Source organism: Triticum dicoccoides, chromosome 1A (genome assembly GCF_002162155.2).
Source record: "Triticum dicoccoides isolate Atlit2015 ecotype Zavitan chromosome 1A, WEW_v2.0, whole genome shotgun sequence".
NCBI lineage: Eukaryota > Viridiplantae > Streptophyta > Magnoliopsida > Poales > Poaceae > Triticum > Triticum dicoccoides.
The window spans coordinates 95,964,601-95,971,201 of NC_041380.1; positions in this window are offsets into that span (position 1 = coordinate 95,964,601).

Genomic DNA, 6,601 nt, shown 5'->3' on the forward strand with positions numbered 1-6,601 from the left:
GCTACTGCACTTGGTTTCTGCTATCTGTTTTGCGAAATGGCAGGGCCATGATTATGCAGATTCACTGGTTCTGAAACAGACACGCTCCTCTAAGCTGTGACTGTGAGCTCTGAAAACAGCATTGTTAACATCTATTAGTATAAATTAAGGTACATCAACGGTGAAGATTCACGAGCTAAACTCCGTTTGGTTATAGACATTCACTACAAGTATAAGCGCGCTTTTCTGCGCCGCCTAGGCTGCAATGATTTGTGTGTGTGTGTCTTTCACTATGATCTGTGGGCAAAAGGCCGGCCGAGATTTAGGATGCTTGATAGGAGAAACTCCGCAAGCACCACGCGTCTGATCCGAGACTTGAACTCGGGTGGGCATGGACTTTCCACGAACGATACCTGTGCTTTGTGTTCAAACGCCCAGGAAATGGCGGACCACATTGCCGTGGGATGCTCGTTCTCGCGCGAGATCTGGACGGCCATACTTCGGCGCTGCAACCTACTCCCTCTGTTCTGAATTACTTGTCACAGGTATAGATATATCTAAATGTATTTTAGTTCTAGATACATCAATTTTTACGACGAGTAATTTAGAACGGAGGGAGTAGTTCACAGGACGCCGCAAGTGGACGCCCTGCAGGAATGGTGGCCTGACGCTCGCCGCGGACTCTCAAAACTGGCACGCAAAGGTTTCGACAGCGTCGTGCTCCTCGTCGTGTGGAGCCTATGGATCGAGCGCAATGCCCGGACTTTTGACAACTCGCTGAGCACGGCCGCGCACGTGTGCGCTGGCATTGTGGCTGAAGCCAACCTATGGAGTAGAGCTGGCGCTGTGGTGTTGCAATCCTTCTTGAGATAAAGGATTAAGTAGGATAGAAGGCACCTAGTTGTTACCAATAGTGCACTGTCGTTGTCCCAACTCCGTTTTGGGGCCGGTAACACCTTGTAAATCCTTTCGATCTAATATATCGACATGCAAGTCTTTTGCATGTTCGCAAAAACTCGGATGGGCTAGCAGCAACCTCAGCTATCCAGCCAACGGGTCGATGCCCCGTCCTCGATTTAGGATGTGATCAAGCAATTGCCCACTGGGAAGGTGCCGGGCCCTGATGGTTTCACGGCCTAGTTCTTGCGCTCCTGCTGGGATATCATCAAGGAAGATCTTCGTGACGCCTTCGACAAGCTCTTCTCTTCGAATGGGCACGGATTCCAAAAGCTAAATGAGGCCTTACTCACCCTTCTCTCAAAGCGGGCGCATCCTCAGTGTTCGACTATTGACCAATCAGCTTGATCCACCTGATTGCGAAGCTTTTCACCAATGTCCTCTCCCTCCGTCTCACACCGCGGCTTGGTGAGATAATCTCGGTGAACCTGCAGAGCGCTTTCATCGCTAGGCGGAGCATCCACAACATTTCCTGTTGGTTCAACAGACGGCCTGCCTGCTACATAATCTCAAATCACCGCGTGTGCTCCTCAAGCTTGACATTGGCATGGGCCTTCAATTATGTGTCATGGGGTCATGGCCCTTCCTGATCGGAGTGTTGCGACACTTGGGCTTTGTAAACCGCTGGTGCAACTGAATTTCATTCTCGTATCCACGGCTTCAACACGGGTCCTCATCAACTGGTCCTCTGATCCACCATGTGTGCGGTTTGCGCCAAGGTGATCCCTTGTCACCTATGCTCTTCACCATCACCATTGATGTGTTGAACTTCCTTCTTCGATTCACGATGACCAATGGCGTTCTCTGTCGGCTCACTAACCGGCATGCCGCCTCGAGCATCTCTCTGTTTGCTGATGATGTCGTCATCTTCTGCCACCCATATCCCCACGAGCTAGCGGTGGTGCGGCAAATCCTCCAGACTTTTGGTAACATCAAGGTTTTGCACAAATTTCGTGAAGTGTTCAGCCACTCCCATTCAGTGCACCCCGTATGCATGTGTTGGCATTGGCGATGCCCTGGCATGCCCGGTGAAGCCATTCCCATTCACCTACTTAGGCTTACCACTTTCCATCTACAAGACACCCTCTTCGCCTTTGCTTCCACTGGTGGAGAGAATGCTAAAGAAACTGGCTACTTGGAAGGCTTCCCTTCTCTCCTACAGTGAGCGCCTCGCCCTAGTGCGGCACGTCCTATCGGCCATGCCGATGTACCTCCTCCTCACTATGGCCATCAACCCGCACATCCTCAAGAAGGTGATTCGCGTCATGAGAGATTTTCTTTGGCACGATAGAAAGGACACCAAGGCTGATCATGCCTTGTTTCCTGTCCACGAGTCTGCCACCCACTTAAGCTAGGAGGGGCTTGGAGTGCGTGATCTACAGCGGATTGGTATTGCGTTGCACATTCGATGGACATGGCTTCCAATTACCGATGACAGCTTCCCCTGGCGCCTCCTCCACCTGCCCCATTATCCCGCAGTGGCGCAATATTTACATGCATGCACCACCTGGACAATCGACGATGGCAGTACGTGCAAATTCTGGTCTGGCCACTGGCTTGACCGTCGGTCCATCACCGAGATTGCTCCCACCCTGGTCTCCATTGTCCCCAAACGGAAGCGCCAGCAATGCCTTGCTTGCAATGGCCTGCACGACCACCCTGGATCCGCGACATCGGTGTTGGTGGTGCACTTGGGGCCCTAGCCAGGATGGAGTACATCAACGGGTGGCAGCGCCTACAATAGATCGCGCTCAATGACCTCCCGGACACGCTCTCCTAGTGCTGGATTGCCAGCGGGAATTATTCTTTCCATTCATGCTATCAGGCCCTCTTCCACGGATCAACAATGGCGCCACATTGAAGATTGACATGGAAGAGTTGGGCTCTCCTCAACGTGAAAATCTTCCTTTGGACGGTCTCACTCGATCGTTGTTGGACCGCTGACCTTGCATGACATGGGCTCGAGCACGACCCTCTCTACACCCTCTGGGCGCAAGAACTGGAGACCCACACCACCTGCTCATGGGTTGTGTCTTCTCCAGGATAACTTGGCATGAGATCCTCTCATGGTGCAGAACCACTGCCTCACCGCCTCACAAAGTCATTTCTACCGGTTCTGGTAGGTACCGGTGGTCTTACTACCAATAAGGTGCTGCCATATGTAAAGTTATGGGACCATATATGCATGTGTATATGAACATATTTAGGTCCTGTTTGGTTCATAAGTCCTAGGACTTTTTTTTAGTCCCAACTTATAAGTCTCAAGTCCCTAAAAAATTCCTATCTGTTTGGTTCCTGGGACTTATAAGTCTCTATAAGATCATAGTACAACTATAAGTCCCTATAAGTCCCTCCTTGAGAGTTTTATTTCATAAGTCCTAAATGCCCATTTTAAGTCCCTATAAGTCCTTTCTGTTTGGTTTAGATGGGACTTATAGGGACTTATTTAAGTCCCTGGAAACAAACACTCTCTTAGTGCAAAGGCATCTCTTATATTTTTGATTTTAGTCAGATCAATGTCACGATAGTGTAGTATATTTTTGACAAGTGCGGTACGCATGCATGCAGAAGCATCTATCGTCTCTCCCTCTTTCCAACATATTCATGCATTTTATCTTTGTTTTAAATTGGAAATGCCCAATATCTTCAACACTAATTTTCTATTATTGATTTTTTTATATATTCAAATCCCTAAACACACGGTCTTCAGAACAAGACCAATCTTGAATATATTTAATCTAGTTTATTTTTTGCTATTTCAATCATACCAAAATTTTAATTTCACTCACTTAAAATTTATTTATTCAAAAAAATTGAAATCAGCTATTGAAATCACTTTTCTGTAGAAAAATTTCATCCATAGGAAACATATTTCAGTGTGAAATATGTGAAACTTGTTATTTCAGAAATTGCGACACTAGTTCTTAAAAAATATGAAGATGATTATTTCAATTTATTTTTTAAAATGCACGAAATATTGTTTTGAAACTAGTAAAATTGTTTTTTGAAATAAGTGAAATCATTTTTCTAGAATAAGTGAAACCAATATTTTGAGATGAGTGAAATCTTTTTTCATACACATGTCGGATTTTTTGGTGTGAAATACATGAATCATGCTATTTCAAAATATTGAAACTAGTTATTTCAAACATGTGAAACTGATTCTTTCAAAAAAAATTGAGCGAAATATATTTTATGAAGCGAGTGAAATTGTTTTTTGAAATAATTGGAACATTTTTTCAAAATAATTGAAATTATTTACTTCGAACGACTCAAATTAAGTTTTTTTTGGCTAACGTAGGAAATCAGTCTCTTAATGATTGAAATAAGTTTTTCGAAATGAGTGAAATTATATTCTGAAATGAGTGAAGTGAGTTTTATGCAACAATTTAGGTCCATTTTTTAATATGTGAAACTGGTTATTTCAAATATGTGAAGTGGATTGTTTCATGTGTGAAACTGATTATCCACACATGTGTGAAACTGATTTTTATAAATAAGTAAAATCAAAATTCTAAAAATAAGTGAACTAATTTGTGAAATGAGTGAAATCTTTTTTTATACACATGACACATATTTCAGCGTGAAATACGTGAAACTTGTTATGTGTATAAAACTGAGTGAAATCAATTTCGAAATAAGGTTTCTCAACTCAGTGAAATATGTTTCTGAAACTGAGTGAAGTTACTTTTGTGAAATATGTGACATCATTTTTTTGGAATGAGTGAAATTAGTTATTTTAAGTGAGTGAAATTAGTTTTTTAAAATGAATAAAATAAGTTTCAGTTTTTTTTAAAAATTATCCATGAAATTTTACCTCGTTTAAATATATTCAAGATTGATCTTGTTTTAAAGATCTTGTCATCAGGAATTAAAATATATAAATGGATTTAAAGATAAAATTTTTGTTTAAAAGATATCAATCAATTAATATCTCACAATAAAATTAAATGATAGCTTTTCTATGGGATGGAAAGATGTGGGAGTACACATGCATGATTGGACATAAAGCGAGTAGGGCATGTTCAGGTATGGCCAGCTGGTGTCGGCCTTATCAGCACGTATTATGATGTATATCTGTAAGAAATTGAATCGCATGTTTATACCTGAGCTGGAGTGCTGGACGCATCAATCTGAATGATACAGCGGACGGTGGATTTCCAACCGATACCTACCGGTACTGCTAAATTTACTTATTCGCTCACCACCCGAGGTAAAATTTCGTGTTTTGACCCTTTTCTGAAACCTATTCGAGATTTGATTCTAGATTGAAAAAAATTCGAGATCTGACCCTTTTGCTACCGCCAGAGTCCATGGCGGTAGGGTCTAACAGCCTACCGTCAGAGACTTTGGCGATAGGAAACATCGCTACCGCCAAACGGGCTGACACGAGTATGCACTGTGTTCAATACTTAAGAGGGATTTTGTGATAGGCATGCAACCCTACCGCCAGGGTCGTTGGCGGTAGACTGTTATACCCTATCGCCATAGTCCCTGGCGGTAGCAAAAGGGTCAGATCTCGAAAAAAAAATTCAAACTAGGGTTAGATCTCGAATAGGTTTGGAAAAATGGTCAAAACACGAAATTTAGCCACCACCCGACGACTCCATCATCTGCTTCAACTGATGAAACAAGGCTATGGAGACATCCCTACCGGCCTGCACAAAGGGCTCCGTTCCCTCATCAACCTCACTGCCTGGCTTATTTGGAAGCACCGGAATGCTTGTATCTTCGATACTGCGTGCCCCTCTGCCGTCGAGCTCGTTCGAGACATCCAACAAGAAGACAAACTTTGGGCACGCGCTGGTGCCACAGCCTAGATAACATCATCCCTGTAAATTAGACCATCTGTATCGGGGCTGAGCAACCTCCTCCTTCTACTCACCGCCACCCTCGACTACACCATCTAGCATACATAGTGGAGGAAGTCCTACTTTATTATGATCTTTATCTATTAATGGACTGATACACACCATTGCATATTCGCGAAAACAACTTTGTTTGTTGTTTCAAGCCGATGAATGTCCGGTGTTATTTCAGAAGCTCATTGGGGAGGGGCATGTGTATTATCTTCAGTACCTAAAGATTATTCCCGTGGTCAAATCGTACTCATAACATGGACCTTATCGGCCTGCACAAAAAGCATAAAACACGTTTATGGAATCAAAACACGTTTTCCACAAAATCAAACATCCTCCACCGGCTTGAAAGTTGAAACAACAAACAAATAAATAGACACATTAGAAAAAAAGGAGAGAAGTAACTTGCCCAAACAACACACAACATGTATTTTATCATGAAAGACACATGAATAAATCTAAAAAAAGGAAGACACATGAATAAATCTAAGCTATAGCAGGCATTAATATTAAAGAATGGAGCACAATCAAGAAAAAGTGCAAACTAACCGACCTTCTCGTCTACCAAAACAAGGTGCACCTGTAAGTGGTCGTCATCCATATTACCATAGCGGTGTAGCAAACCCCCATGTAAGTTTGCATATAAGTTTTGTCCGAAATTAAAGTATTTCAACTTTGACAAAATTTATAGAAAAAAGTATCAATATTCACAATGCCAAATCACTATTGTTGGATTCATTATGAAATATAGTTTCATAATATATATATATATATATATATATATATATATATATATATATATATAT